General features: G+C 39.1%; 1 protein-coding gene and 1 long non-coding RNA gene across 12 annotated transcripts in view; both read left to right on the top strand.

The window, feature by feature from the left end:
• LOC140634996 (uncharacterized) overlaps window positions 1–11026 on the top strand; it is a 36523-nt gene extending 25497 nt beyond the window's left edge. Inside the window, exon 2 of the long non-coding RNA XR_012032324.1 lies at window positions 1109–11026. This is a non-coding gene — a long non-coding RNA (uncharacterized lncRNA). The remainder of the gene's footprint in view (window positions 1–1108) is intronic.
• ARID1B (AT-rich interaction domain 1B) overlaps window positions 1–16438 on the top strand; it is a 434837-nt gene that overhangs the window by 209579 nt on the left and 208820 nt on the right. The window lies entirely within an intron of this gene.

Consider the following 16438-nt stretch of genomic DNA (forward strand, 5'->3'; position numbering starts at 1 on the left):
GCCTGCTATGCTGACCTGCCAGGATATTCATTAGAAAATGGGGATCCATCTATATGTTAATCCAGGATCATCCATGATACTATACCAGTGTAGAATTAAGAAATGTTTCAGGGGAAAAAATGCATTCTTACATATAATTTCATATCCATCTTGAATTTCAAAAATTTAAATGGCATTTTCCTGAATATGTTGTAGGATACTGACTTTTAATTTATTTTACTCAAGAATAATAAAAACTTACTGTTTTCATACACATCAATAGTAATTGCTCTAAATGTCTGGATGTTTTTTTCTCCTAACATTTTTGGTACTTCAAAAGTTTTGTTGGAATTAGATGCATGCAGTGTTTGTAAGCTGCTCTTTATTTGGTACCTTAATTTGCTTCTCAAACAGGTGTTTGTTCAAATATAGACTTTAAAGTTCTTAATATTGAAAATCGTCCAAAGATACATAACAAAGTTTTAATCCTAATTTAATAACAAAACAGCATTTTAAAATAGTCAGCAAAGTCACAAAGATCTTTCTCTTGTTGTGAACAATAACCTTGAACATAGATGCTTGTTTTTATTTTCATTCCACAATAGAAATATTTCTTACATTGTACGTAGTATATATACTAAATGTAATAATAACATAATAATAACTGTACAAGATGGCTTATACATGGAAATTGTATTAAGCTTACATTTTAGTTTTTGGGTTCCTGATTTCTGGTGTGAAAAGTTAAACAATTACAGATATGTGACCTGTGTGTGTGTGCATGTGTGTGTAGTGTCTTGTGTGGGTGTGTGTGTGCTTCATTTGGGAAAGCTATTTGGTAGAATAGCAATTCCTGTAGCTCCTATCCAAGTTTATAGGTTCAAGGGAAGACAGCCAGGCAAAAGGAAAGTGTTATAAATTAATATCTCATCCTGATTTAAATGTACCTTCCAACTTGTTCATGATCATAATAAAAAATGAAAAACCAATTAATTTTGTGTTATTTTCATAGACTTTGATTATAGAAGATCATTAGTTTGTTTTTAGTGATTCTTTGGCTTTGTTCTAAATACGTGTTTTCAGTTCCTGTGTCCATATTTGTGAGTCCTCTGTGTGTTTTCCCTATCAGAAAAGGAGCCCGGTGAGCAGAAGGACAGAAGGCTAGCACCAGGGCCTTGCCTTCTGGAGTGGGAGGTTTTCAGAATGGCTCCCATCTGTTGGGCCTGTTCACGGAGAAGACTTGAAGCCGCTGCCTTGGCTCTCCAGACCAGACGTGACTACTCAGAGGCCTCTGGACCTGGAGGGTTGGCTTAGCTGCGGAGGATGCAGTCCCAACCGGGTTCTAGGCACCACGGTCGTCAGCTACCAGCTCTAGAAAGCGTTGCAAAGGCAGCATTCTGGTGGCCAAGTTTATGCTTTGGATTAAAAAATATTAAGCAGAATTCAAAGATAGTATTCAGTGAATCAGAAGACTTTATGTAATAAGTCTAAAATTCAGATGCCTCCCGTAGAGGTTTGAATCTTTATCATTTAAGTTTAGCCATTTGCATTCACAGGTGGTATTGTAAGATCTACTGAGTGGTGGGTATTCTAATTGTACAAAAGAGGGGATCCCTGGGCGGCTCAGTGGTTTAGTGCCTGCCTTTGGCCCAAGGTGTGCTCCTGGAGTCCCGGGATTGAGTCCCGCGTCGGGCTCCCGACATGGAGCCTGCTTCTCCCTCTGCCTGTGTCTCTGCCTCTCTCTCTCTGTGTCTATCATGAATGAATAAATAAAAATCTTTTAATTGTACAAAAGATAGAGGAAGTTTCTTTGTTCTTAGGTTTTTAGCAGAATTACTTTTAAACATACAGTGTGGTGATTCTGGCACAGAAACATTCCCTATTTTGGGAGATGTTTGTGTTACTTCATTTGTCATTTTGCCGATAGACATGTCACTTGGATGTAAAATATTTTAGACTTCTAAGGTTCTAATGTTTTATTTTTAAAAATTCTCTGAAATATTTATTCTTCAGAGTGACCATCATGAAGTCATATACTAAATCACAATGCCAAAACTACTTAGTATAACTATCTCAATTTCCAAAGTTTTCTGAATGAAGTAGTATTTGTTTCATTGACAAGCCTAGGTGGAAACCATTGCTCTTTTTTTTTTTTAAAGGCTTAAAACAGGAGCACCTGGGTGGCTCAGTCTGTTAAGCATCAGACTGTTGGTTTCACCTTAGTTTGTGATCTTGGGGTCCTGGGATCAGGCTATGTCGGACTTTGCACTTACTGCAGAGTCTGCTTGGGATTCTCTCTTCCTCTCCCATTGCCCCTAACTCCACTCTCTCAACCTCTCAAATAAATATAAAATCTTAAAAAAAAAAAAAAGGCTAGAAACCTTAGTCTTTAATTTTTAAAATAATTACTGAATTTTAAATTTTTGTTGATAAACATATGAACAACACATTCTAAAATTTATAAAATCAAATGCAAATCCCAAAAGTGCTCTTTGTAAAATATGTCCTATATCCAATATTTACTGAATAGCTAATATAATTGTTGATATTTATTCAAATTATAAAATCAATATTTATTGAATGTCCTATGCTGACAAAAGGCCATTGCACCATGACAACAGGGATTATGTAGGAACATGAGGTTTACTTGGTGTACAAAAATTGAGATGCACATTCTCACTTTTGGATGTTTTTTTTTTTTTTTTTTCGTGGATTTCTGTCTTTGCTTTTCCCAAAATATTATTTGAGAATATTTGACATAGTGACAGTGGAAGTAGTGAGTTATTCAAATTGCTTTTTTCCTTCATGAGTCAGTTGACTAGAAAGGATTGAATTGCACTTTTGTTTATAGTAATGTCAGTCATAACTCTGCTCATCATGCATGTTCATCCACAGTCTCTCTTTTTAAAAATATTTAATTTATTTGGGAGAGAGAAGGAGAGAGAGAGAGAGAGAGAGAGAGAGAGAGAGAGAGAGAGAAAGAGCATATGAGTTGGGAGACGAGCAGAGGGAGAGAGAGAGAGAGAATATCCCAAGCTGATTCCACACTCAGCATGGAGTCCAACATGGGGCTCGATCTCATGACCCTGAGATCCTGACCGGAGCTGAAACCAGGAGTCCGATGCTTAACCGACTGAGACTCCCAGGTGCCCCTGTCAACATTCTTTTTTTTCAACATTTTTTTTAAAGAACAGATCTGACTATATACAAAGGTGGTAGGTTGTCTTAATGCAGACTGCTCCAGTGGAGCATTATGAGCATCTGTGATATCAGTAAAAACATATGATATCAGAAGTTTTGGCTCCAAAGAATGTCATTTGATTATTTATGGATCTGCACAGAGGAGCTGATGAGGTACCTTTGTCGATTTACTCTCTGCAAAGGAGGAAATGATGTTTAAACAAACACACAGGGAGCCTGGGTGGCTAAGTGGCTAAATGTCTGCCTTTGGCTCAGGTCTTGATCCCTGATGCGAATCCCACATCAGGCTCCCTGCAGAGCCCAGGAGCTGGGCAGAGCTGCTTCTTTAGCCTCTGCCTCTCATAAATAAATAAAATCTTTAAACACACACACACACACACAAAACATTCACAAAATGCTTTTTCCCAGGTAAAAACCTAGTTCTCATACTTGGATAATCAAAAGCAGCTTTTTGTTTGTGTGTTTTGGGTAATTTTACCCAAAACCTGATTAAGACATGTCCATTATTTGTAACAACTCTTATCATTGTTCCCTGCTTTGAGTCACCTGTGTGCTCTGTCTCTAATCCTCAGATGAGGCCCTCAAACTTCAGTGAAGTTCAGTAACCTGCCCCAAACCATGCAGCCTGTGAGAGGCAGAGGACTGCTTCCAGGTAGGGGCTGCCTGGATTGGTTCACTATTTCCTCTCCTAATGAAACATGGTCTCCTCCCTCTATGCCCTGGGATTTTTCTCTCTTTCTCTGGAGTGCTTGCAGAGGTTCTTTTACCCAGAGCCCCCAGCCCTCACCCTGCCCAGCTGTGCCTGGGTGAACCAAGGAGCAGAGAAGTCGGGGCAGAGGGGCTTTGCCCTGAGTCTTCCCTGTGACTCCTCCTCTGCCATGTAGGATTGTGAGCAGGTGAGGTCGCTGAACTCAGTGGACTCTCTCTCCTGACGACCCAAGCAGGACCTGAGAAGGTGGGCTATGCCCTATTCTTGCAGGCTAAGGGGTTCCAGGTGCACCTTTTGACTAATGAGGCAGTAGGAAGCCACTGTGTCTCCCAGGGTGGACTGAGATGACTTACAAACAAGTCTCTGAAGAATTCATTTCATTTGCTTTTCTCCCTTTCTTACCAAAAAGAGCTCTGGTTGCCTCTAAAATACACATAAAGGGCTAAGAAAAAGGAAGAAATTGGAAATAGCTAACCTGTACCTTGTGTTACAAGTTGACCTATACAGTGTGCTGACTTAGAAACCAGTTTATGTGATGCTTTGTGGACAGAGATTGTCCTAAATGAATAGCAGAGTTTTGGTAACTCTTCACAACAGGCCACATTATAAAGCACTAGTTGGTGAGTACTGAATGGGTGTGTGGTGTAGTGTGTCTAATCTGTGGTAAGCCCACGGTGTTGTGCTAGGAACTGAACAACTTGGGACAAGGTCCTCAAACCTGCCAATTAACCAACCTTTCTGAATGTCAGTTTTCATTTATGTGGCTAGTACCAAGTTCTTGTGATGATGTGCTCAGTGACAGGGCAGCAGGGGATTAAATCCTTGTTAATGCTGTACTAGCTACTCGTTAGCTGTCACTAGACTTGTTAGAGAATCTGCCTGCAACCTGGTAATGTGTTACTGTGTCACTGATTTGGAAACAGGGTTGCCAGATAAAATATAGGGCACCCAGTTTAAATTTGAATTTCAGACAAGCAGTGAATAATTTTTTAGTGTAAGTATGTCCCATATATTGCATGGTACATGTTACACAGAATATATTACTAGATCTGGCAACCCTATATGGAAAGATTCACTTTGGCAATGTGAAGAGGCCTCTCCCTGTTAAGTTGCTGAAAACTTCAGGACCCCACATCAGTTGAACTCTTCATTCTTAGGTCTTCAAAAGTCAGGACTAACTCCTTTTTTCCCTGCATCAGACTCAAGGACTGTATGAATATCTTCTATCCACAAAGATCTGAATTATTCTTAATTTTGTTCAGAAGCTTGGATGAGGAGTGGTCTGAACCACAGTCTGGATGCTGTTAGTGTTCTCTGCAAGCACAACCAAACCCATCAGGAATTACCTACTGGGCTGAGCTCTGTCCCAGGTGTGAATTTCTTTCCCAGCAGTGAGGGATTCAGGATGAGATGCTAGGATGACCAGAATGGGGACTGAGTGTTCTAAGATTTCCTGAGAGCCTCAGAAAGGGGATCTTACAAGCCCTACACCACCAATCCCCTGCCATCATGGTCCCTGGCTAGAGGCAGGCTGGTGAAATGAATGAGTGCAGAACATCAGGAGCCAAAGCCTGAGCCCTCAATGCAAGAGCAGCCTTTTTTTTTTTTTTTTTTTAAAGATTGTATTTATTTATTCATGAGAGACACAGAGAGAGGTGAGACATAGGCAGAGGGAAAAGCAGGCTCTCCATAGGGAGCCTGATGTGGGACTCCATCCCAGGACTCCAGGATTACACTCTTGAGCCTAAGGCAGAGGCTCAACCACTGAACCACCCAGGTGCCCCTGCAACAGTGGACTTAATGGTTCACTGCTGGGTCTCAGTTTGCTCTCTGTCAAATGGGGATAATACCTACTCTCAAAGGACTGCTTGAGAAATTAAAAGTAAATATTAAATCAGGGGCACCTGGGAAGCTCAGTTGGTTAAGCATCAGGTCGTGATCCAGCAGGGAGTCAGCTTGTCTCTGTCTCCCTCTGCCCCTCCCTCTGTTCATTACTTTCTCTCTCTCAAATAAATAAAATTTTTAAAAAATGAATAAAAATAAAATACTAAAACTGTTTTGTAAATGTGATGTGTTTAGAGATGGAGGGTAGTAAGGCTGTGAGTATGACTGTTAGGCTGCATCTTGGGTTTTGGGAACTTTTCTCAAGAGTTTTTGTTTTTCTTTTTTAGCAATTTGTGAGTTTTAAATCTTATCAGTGCTGCATATTGAATTAGCTTTTTGCTGTGCGGTTATTAATAAATTTTGTGAATTGGAATTTCACAATGGTGTTAATGTCTAAATCAAATCAGCCTCATTGATTCTTTTTTTAATCCACACTTTTGCCTAAAGTGGCCATATTATAGATAACCCTGATCATTTATTACAGTGACTTAAAAACCACAGTAAAAACATGACATATGATATTGGGGGGAGGTGGGAATGTGCTCTTAATAGACATTAATTTAATTACATCTGGTAAAGCTGGCCCAGTAGACATGATTATTAGTGTTATTTAAGATAGATAAATTTTCAATAATCTCACTCTCCAGGGAATTACTTCTGAATCTGTTGTTTTCACAAACACATGTGAATTGTTGCAGTCTCTGGAAAACAGCAAAATAAGTGTAAAACTGATGTTCTTAAAAGTTGTAACTACTATGCCTATTACACTAGTCATTTGTATAAACATGTTTTTTCCCCCTCTGAGCAAATTTAGGGGTTGAATACCCCTAAATTGAGGTGCACCTTAAAACCCTAGAAGTTTATCTTTGTATTTCAGATTCCTCTCATGTTCTAAGAAGCCTATAATCTGTTACAACACTTTATCTCCTATTCTGTGGTTGTATAAAGATTGTAATGATACATTTGGCATGCCTGCTGCTTGAGTGTCAAGAGACAATTCTTTATCATTGTCATCGCCACCAATTCTTACTGTTGTGTAGCATCTGATAGTTTTTAGAGTGTTTTACCTTACTTTCTTATGAAATATGTACGATTGCTAAGAGGTCAACTTGGCAGGCATTTTTTATCCTTATTCTATGTAAGATGTAGCAGATGTAAAAAAAAAAATTCTTGTTTACAAAGTTCAGATGGCAAGTTCCAGAGCTGAAATTTAAACACCTGTATTTTAACTTCTTTTTTACTATTATTTCTGCTGTACTGCGCTGCTCCCTGCCACAATCTACCCCTGCTCATGATTTCTAGAACTTTACATTTAAGTTTACATTAACAGCAAGGAATGTATTTTAATATCTAAACATTCTCTTTTATTAAAGTTTTTTTTTTTTAATTTATTCATGAGAGACACAGAGAGACAGACACACAGGCAGAGGGAGAAGCAGGCTCCCTGCGGGGAGCCTGGTGTGAGACTTGATCCCAGGACCACAACCTGAGCCAAAGAGATGCTCAACCACTGATCCACCCAGGCGCCCCTCTAAACATTCTTTTGTTGAAAATTGATATGAAGTTATTTGACTCTAAATGTATTATTCCAGATGATCTAGAAGCCTAAAAGTATACAAGATAAAGATATTATTGTCCCAAGAAATTATTTATCAGAAAATGTGAACACTAGCAAAATTTTCATAAACTTTAGTATAGTAGATGTGAATAAATTGGCACAGAAAGATATTTGGAGGTATATTTCTACTTTTTTTCCGTTTAACATTTAAAGCAACCATGTCATTTTGGAGATTGTCACTTTTGGTAATCCTGTTGGTCACAGAATACTAGAGGGTGGATTATAGGCCTATGCAGTGTGGTAATTCTTACAGCTTTGCTTCTGGGTGTAGACAGAAGGCAGCTCTGAATGCACTTGTGTTATGAATGTGCAACTTATCTGGGTCTAACCTGTTCTCTTTGTATTCCCTCTCCTTTTTTGAAAGAAGTTGAGAAAAGTTCAAAGAGGTGGAGGAAAAATGGGAATGATGGGGTGCAAAGCTGGCCAATCCCATGGTCAGTACTTCATACCCAGTGTTCCCTCATCCTGAGGATAGTTGTGATAAAAGCCACACTGCACTTGAATGTTTGGTATATTTAACAGAAGCAGGGTGAAAAATCAAACCACTATGTTTTCTCTGGTCTTCTATGATAAAATAGTAACTCTACGTTGTATTTATTCTGCTGAAAAGAAGGAAACAAGTGTTCTTTTCCTTCAACTGTCATGGAAATGTGGCTCTTCAGAAAAAAATTGCTGTGTGCTCTTAGGAGAATCTAAGTTGTTCAGCAGAGCTGTTGGAAGAAATTTGGCATGGAAGAAGGGAAAATTTTTATATGTCCTCTCTCCAGCAATCCTCTGAGCCTCATGTGGCAAGTCTAGAGAATTTCTGGGCCAGTAAGTTCACAGGCAGGAGGCCATGAAAGCCATGCAAAGGGCCAAAAGTATGTACTTGTGTGGAAACTAAAATGCATAGTGGACTCTGGGCTTGAATGTACTGTGTACTGTTCACATGTAGGACGATAGTGTCAGGATTAGTACATTAGGATTTTGTTAAAATCTTCCTATTATCCATTTATCCTTGGGATATGTAGTTAAGAGCAGGAAATTTGTAGTCTGGTGAAGTCCAACCATGCAACCAACTAGTCATGTGACATTGGAGAGGATTCTTGATTTTTGTAAGTGATAATTTCCTCCTCTGTAAAATAAAGGTAATCTTGTGTATTTAGTGGTACTTTTGTGAAGGTCAGAGGAGCCTGTGTCGAAGCCTGGCGCAGAGGCGCCCCATAAAGTTTTGTTACACTGTTGTACTCATGGTTATTATTGTTGCAATCAACAGATACTGAAGAGAGTTGCTCTCTTGTGGGGGTTCAGGACACCGCATTCTGTCTTTTTTTTCTGCCTTTGGTTTCATGCTGATTATGGAAGTGAAGAGCCAAAGGAACCTATATATACTGGGATATTTGGTGGTGATGTTTGCATGTTGGTGTGCTTGTGTTTCTGAGTTTGTGAGCATACAAGTGCCCCTGAGCCACCATCAGAGGCCTGTCTTTTCAGCAAACATTTAAGAACTGCTTTTAAGTATAGCACTGGGAACACAGCCATGAAAAGACAAGTACAGTTGCTGCTCTTGGAGAGCTTGTGTTCCTTCAGGTGGAAAAAGGTGGTTTGGTCAACAAGCAGATACACAAGAGAATGTCAGAAAATGAAGATTGCTGTGAATAGAATTAGATACAGCCATATGAGAGTGAGCAAGCAGGTGGCCAGTTGATACTGTATGTTCCGGAAAGATCTCTGAGGAAATAAGCCGTTCAGCTAAAAATCCAAAGATCCAAGGGGCAACATTCCAAGAGGAGAGGATGGCTAAGGAAAAGGCGCTGACGGTGGAATGGGTGGGGCCTAACAAGCCAGGTCCTGGGGGGCTGGAGAGAGAGAGAGAGAGAGAGGCGGGGCTGGAGTCTTGTTCTTTAACTAGTTCTTCTAGAGTGAGTCACAGTTCTGAGAGTTTCTGTGTTAGGTTTTTGAATAGGACTCCAGAAAAATCACTGCAAACCAGATGGAAATGTTGGTCTCCTTTGCCTCTGGGAACTTTTCTTAATTATCAAATGGAGATATGTTTTATGTCTGTTTGTAATGGGGATATGAGTATCATTAAAGTATATGAAAAATATTCTGTATACTGTGAACCAGAGACACATTGAAAATACTGAACAACATCATGTTTCTGAGTAATACAATCATTTTAGATCTTTTGTGCTAATTTTGCTCTTGCATATCATTATTTGCTTGATATTTAGCCCTCTATACCCTCTGTATGGATGAGGTATAATGTTCTTAAGTTTTCCCTCCGTTATAAAGCGTATTTTGGAGGGGTGGTTTCTCCAGCAATTGTGATGGATTTACACTTCTTACAAGCACCTATTGCTAATAAGGCATGCCTAGGTTAGGAATGACTGCTACGGGACCATTTCATAGCATTTTAAGTAATGAAGAACACATTTTTATAGCTCTCTTTATGGTCCTTCAGAACTTGATACACATTTAATCTCTAAGGCTATTTTCATAATGGCAAACAATAAGGAAACGGAGGGTAAGGGTTAAAAACTTGGCTGAGCACCTACTAACTCCAAGTTCTTTTTAAAAGATCTCATTGGAACACCCAGCAAAGCAGGTGGTTGCCTCCTTTTTACAGGTGAAGAAACTGCTGCTCAGAGGCCCAGGGACCCTGATGCAGGTCAGGGCAGCAGAGCCACAATTTGAAATTAGACCCCAGGGTCCCTCCCAGTCTACACAGATAAATAATAGATGCCCTGGCTTTCATCGGAGCCATTTTTAAGCAATGGCAGATGCCAGACGTTCTGGATTATTTTGCACATGTTGTCTGGGGGTTCCTGTGCTTCCCTAGAAAGGAAATATCCTTCTTTCTAGGGGAGAATAGCTTAGGAGACTGTGAGAACCAGCTCCTTCATGATCACTGTTTTCAGTTATTGAAGGCCCTGGAAGAAGATTATTGAAATTTGCATTCTTGAATACTTAACAGTTTAATAATCTTGAATATGAAACAAAGCCAGAAAGTCTCGTTTGATATTTTATGCAATGCTGCATCCATATATTCAAGTTTTTATTTAGGTTGCACACACACATACAAAGCCCAGAGGGAGAGTGGAAGTATTTGTATTCCTGGGTTTAAGAGCCCCTGCAGTGCCTGCTATGAATGGGGCCCACCTTCATTCTGTCCTTGTTCAGTTGACTCATTACCTTAGCTCTTCTGTTCTCACAAGGTGCAGCCTGCAGAAGGTAGTGATGACCCAGGGAGCTGAGTGCTGGTTCCTGAGGCCCCTGAGGAATTTTGGGGAGGGAGAACTCTGGCGATCTGGATCTGTCGCAGGCTTTGCCAATAGGAGGCAAGGATGCATCTCCTTGAGTGTGAGGACAGGGAGGGTGTCCCTCTGTATTTGCAGGGTATTCGCTTGAATGAAAGTGAGCTCATGGGACTCCTGCTCGCTCTGCTAGGTTGTTGGATTGCCTATTTCAAACTGCTTTGTAAATTGTGAAGTAGCAGAAATGCTAGCTTTTACTTAGTAACCATGACTCTGAAAAGCTCTGTTTTAATTTCCTGATTGCCAAGTCAGAATGAGAAATAGATTTTATAATTGTGACACACTTAAATACCTTGAGGTATATGTTTACCTTTGAAAAGCTAATAAACATGTGACTTTTTGAAATTTTAGTATTTTATGTTCATTTTGCATATTTCAGTTTTGAAAAGAACTCCAGCCAAAGGCATCTTTGTGTTTTTTTATTCCTTCTACTTATCTATATATTTATTTTTATGTTTAGAGGCCCTCCCTTTAACTCTAGATTCTGAAGACCTCCTATTCTCTAGGAAGGCTAAGAATTCTCTATGTAATATTGATTATACAAAAGTTGGCTCTTATAGTGCACAAATCAGCTCTGCATTTGTAGGAGGGATACAGATGTAACTTTATTAATACACTGTATTGCTGTCTAACCAGAAGCATTTGCTAGTTCTTGAGGTCTCCTCATTCTGGATACTTTTTATGATTGTGATAAATTTGTCTTTTGGAAGTGCTTTGGAATACATTAAACCACTTGTTAGACTTGTAAAATAATGGCTGGAGATCTTAATTTGGCCTGCATGCAGATGTTCATTGCATCCTTCATGCAGCTCATTTTAGTTGCTCACTTGCTGGAAGTAGAGAAGCTCCACTAATGACAGGTAGCAGACCTGTCCTCATGTTACTTTATAATTTAGTGGGGGAGAACATCTTGCAAGGAAAATACAAATTGAAAAAATGTTACATTAGGAATAAATATGGAATTACATGGAAGAGGGCATAAATTTTAAGTCAGAGAGGGCATCTAAATAAGGCAAAACCTGAAGGTCAAGTAGCCAGGCAGCATAATGAGAAGAGGATTCTAGGTAGAGGGAAGAGCTGAGACCAGAGACATGCCGGGAGCATGGGATGATCCAGGAATTCCAAGTCAGACAGTGTCCTCTGGTGAAGGAAGCTGATGTGGGGACCGCTGGTTTAAGTGTAAGGGCTGGGGAGATAAGTTAGGGCAAGGTCAACAAGGGGCTTTTGCATTCTTGTAAAGAGTTTAGCCTTGATCCTGAGAGCAATGGAAAACCATTGAAGAGTAATTTTATTTTAATCTGGGATGTGGCCTGAGTAGACTTGAATTTCAGAAAGATCCTCCTTTCTGCAAAGTGTAGAATATCGAAGGAGACAGTCGTGGTGGGCCTTTTGTGTATGGCCACCATGTCCATGCAGGTTTTGTGGTGTTGCATTTCAGTGAGCATCACATTAATGTTCCCATCTTCCATCTCATAGTGCCCAACCCAGGCAATGTTCCACAGCAGCTCTGTGAGCGGGGAAACTGTAGAAAGTCAGAATTGAGACTATAGCAGTCTGATGTAGGCAGCAACCTTGGAGTTGGAATAAAAAAAGGCCAAATTGTTGCTACAGGCCTTAGAATGGCTTGGCTCTAAAGGTGAAGGAGGGGGAGGAGTTGGAAAGATACCTAGCCTTCAGACTTGTCAATCTGAGAGGATAAGGGAACACAGGAAAAGGGAACACAGCAAGTCCATTTACTGTTTTCTTCCTCGTTCCACAAAGAAATCCAGAATCCTATGGTAAAGTGAAAATTGTAGCTATATTACGTAGCCTTATGGCTTCTTTGACTCTGCCTCTTATGCATCCACATCTAACAAAAAAAAAGGCCACTGATTAACATTAGGGTACATCCCATGATGTTTTCTATCAAAATGTCTCAAATTTGGGAAGCTAAGCATATGCCAAAAAAAAAAAAAGCTTGAACTCTAAATTGCCTACTTTTTAAGTTACATGTTTGTTAACTGTTTAGCTAGAATAATCATTTTACTGCTCCTAAAATGTTAAATGAAGCCGTTTTGTTTCTCCTGTGAACAAATATTAGATACAGAGATCTAAGTGATAAAATACCATCATTTTGCTTGATTTTTATGAAGTGTAATTTCTTGACATAAAGACTCAAAGGAACACAGACCAAGTAAGGAGATTAAATATTTATTTCATTCTGCAGACTTTGAAATTTTAAAATATAAGTTGTAATTTAAAAGATAAAATTGGTCTCTTTTATAAGCCCACAGAAAAATGATAGTTATCTTAAATTTAGAAATGTGTTTAGTTGTGGAATTGAATTCAGCTTTAGACGCTGAGCAGCCTTGTATGGATATTAAAGAATTCTATATTGAGTTAGGAGCAGTCTTTGAGAAAGCACACACTTTTGTACCATATTGTTTTACTAATTTTATTAATCTTCATCAGTGGATACTAGAAAGAATCTAATTGTTTCTAAGGGTAGGAGAAAAATATCTATAGTACAGTAAAATCTATCCTTCATTGGCATTTCTGACACAAAAGATCCATTTTCACCAAAAATGGCAAGGGGGAAAGACTTGATTCACAAGGAGGTCCATTTACCAGTTTCCAAGAAGAATCAATAATTAGTTAACTTAAGCTTTAACTGAAGATAAAATCCTAACATCCTACATTTTATGAGCAGATGAATTTAACGTAATGTATTTAACAACATAACTTCAAATCTTTTAAAAATGCCTTTTTAAAACATAGTCTGCCTTTCAACCCCTACCCCCTGCCTTTCAATCTCCCTCCTCTGCTACCTCCTTTATTTATTTATTTTTTTTAAGATTTTATTTGTTCTTGAGAGAGAGAGAGGCAGAGGGAGAGAAGCAGGCTCCACGCAGGGAGCCCGATGGGGGACTCGATCCCGGAACCCCAGGATCTTGCCCTGTGCGGAAGGCAGATGCTCAACCATTGAGCCGCCCAGGCGTCCCATCCTCTGCTACCTCCTAATCTCAGAATTGAGCTCTGGCTTGTTTTACATTACTATCTTGAACTTTGCTTTTTATGCCTTGGAAATATGTACAAAAGCTACAGTGTTACTTTAAGAAGCTTGCTTATGAAAGGTCTCCCCTGTCTAGTCTTCCTGACCCTGCCTTCCTTCCGTATTCCTTCCATCCTCCTGCTCCTTCTGCCTGCCCCCCACCCCTTCCCTCATTTAAAAGACCCAAACAAAACAGAATCCTTTGCCTTTGGTATTCTATGGAAAGTTCAGTGATACCTTGTCTTGCTGTTGTAAAAATTCATAGTATATAGTAGTTCAAAAAAGATTCTTACCTCAGAGACCTGATGTAAAGACCATTTGGAACCATATCTGGGCTCTACCACTGATACCAAGTTTTATACTAGTAGTTCATTAATAATGTTTTCCTGTCAGAGCCTTAGTGTATTGCACATCACTTTATTAAAATAAATGCTAGTGGAGACAGTAACTCAATGTAATGTGGCTGATGTGGAATCGTGTCTAATATTCTCTCCTCCACCCCCACTCCAGCTCCACCCCCAGCGTAAAAATTGCCATTCTGAAGAGGAAAAATATATTTAAAGAATTGTAGCATAAGGTCAAATTATATTATTTTATTGCAATACTACTGTAGTACAGAGATATTATGTAATGGAAAGGAGTGCCAATTTCCGTTCTGATGAAGCGGTCATCCTTTGGATATGCTTAGGAGGATAACTAAGCTAGTTACCAATAAATATACAGTTCTAAAAATTTCGGTTATTAATCATTAGGAAACGTCTTAAACTTTTTTAACATTGGAAAGATATCAATGAGATGTGTAATGAGAATGAAAAATATTTTGCTTTGTTCAGAATACTCAGAGCACCATGTAATGTTCTTAGGAAACGAAAGAGGAGCCTGTTCTGATCTGTCTTCCGTGAAGAGGCTTCTCCCACAGAGCTGCCATTTCTAGACTGAATGTTTTCATTTCAGAATGGAAAGAGACTTGATTCACAAGAAAGTCCACTTACCAGAAGGGTGGGGTTTTTTTTTTTTTTTTTTGTCTTTTTTTCATGTTTAAATCCAAAATTATTATTGCATAAAAGGAAATGTTATCACTTATCTGAAGGAAAATGCTGTGTATTCTGGGGCTATTTGTTTGCATGACTCACATAGTCGCACATGGTTTGTCAGGCACCAGAGAAATGGTCCTCTGCTTTAACTTTGTAATTCCTCTGGTGAGAGTCTGTCCTAAAGAAATAATCCAGAGTGTTAGGGGCAGGGAGAGCTCTGAGCATAAAGACAATTTTCTTGATCTCCTGTATAGACTAGTGAAAAATTGGAAACAACCTATAGGACTCATAGAAGGGGCTTGCTTATTAGTTTAATGAATTTTCACACAGTCCCTCAAATGGAAATCTTATATGAGTAAAGATAATGGTTATTAAAACTTTTAGGAAGTTGGAAAATCTGCTTTTAATTAAAGTGTTAGGCTACAGTATTTTTCTTCAGTTTTCCAAATTTTGCACTTTATTACTTTCATAATGAAGGAAAAATAGAATTTCAAAATATGTTGTTTCTGCTCTGAAATTTTTTTCTTAAATAAATATTGAAGATTGCTGCCAGACTGCAGCCAACAATTTTAGGGACCCTAAAGCTTGAATTTCGTTTAAACACATTAATGGTTTTGGTATATTCTGAAAGTGTGTTTAATTTAAAACGAACCATTTAGTTTCTGTTTAGATTGGTTTTAGCCTTAAGTATATATAGTTAATTCTAGAGAGGAGCCCTAGAATTTGGGGTATAAAATAAGAAAGAGAATTTTAAGAAATGAGTAATAATGTTATTTTAAAAAGAGAATTAATTACAAAGAAGAATTTCTGGAACATTGATACTAGAAGTTCCGAGGGAACTTTTGCAACAGGAGTCAGAGGACCTAGGTTGAGAAATTTCTAAAAGCTTAAATTATACAAAGAACTCATGGAACCATTTCAATCTGGGAAATATGTTACTAACAAGAAATGCATTTGTTTCATTTCTTTTCCTCCCTCCCTTCCTCCTTTCCTCCATCCTCATTTTTCTTTTCTTTTTTTCCTTTGTTTATTGTGGTAAAATACACATGACAGAACCATTTTAACCATTTTAACCACCAGTGGTCTTATGTGCTTTCCTCTTGTCCCGAAGCCACCACCACCATCCATGTCCAGAACCCTCATCATCATCCTGAACTGGAGCTCTGGTCCCATTCAAACCTACCCCCCAACCCCCACCCTCCCTGCCCTCACCACCCTTCTGCGTGTGGCTCCAGGTACCTCATATCCATATCCTCTTTCCTTTGCTCTTAATCTAGATGCTGGAAGCATCACCCACACTCATTCACTCCCCTCACAGTTACTGCCCATCTCCTGTGTTCAGAGGCTCCAGTATGGCTTACCAACATGAAAAGCAAGGAACCTGTTAAATTTGCAGTCTAGTGAGTATAAACAAGCCCATCCCTACACAGGTAACTGGAGTAAAGGATAGTAATTATCATTTGAAAGGGCAGAAAAGAAGAAGAAGAAGTGTGCTACTTGAGTTACAAGAGTGAAGGAGTAACTGTGGACAGTTTATGGGAAGTTTATGGGAAGTTTATGTGGACAGTTTATTGCAGGATATGGGAAGAAAGTAGCATCCCATCACCCCGATGAGATTTGTAGGCATCATGAAGATGCCACCGCCCCAGTGTCTCTAGTAGGAGTCACATTTTATTAAGTTTTTGT

The sequence above is a fragment of the Canis lupus genome, chromosome 1 (genome assembly GCF_048164855.1).
Source record: "Canis lupus baileyi chromosome 1, mCanLup2.hap1, whole genome shotgun sequence".
In the NCBI taxonomy this organism is placed as follows: domain Eukaryota; kingdom Metazoa; phylum Chordata; class Mammalia; order Carnivora; family Canidae; genus Canis; species Canis lupus.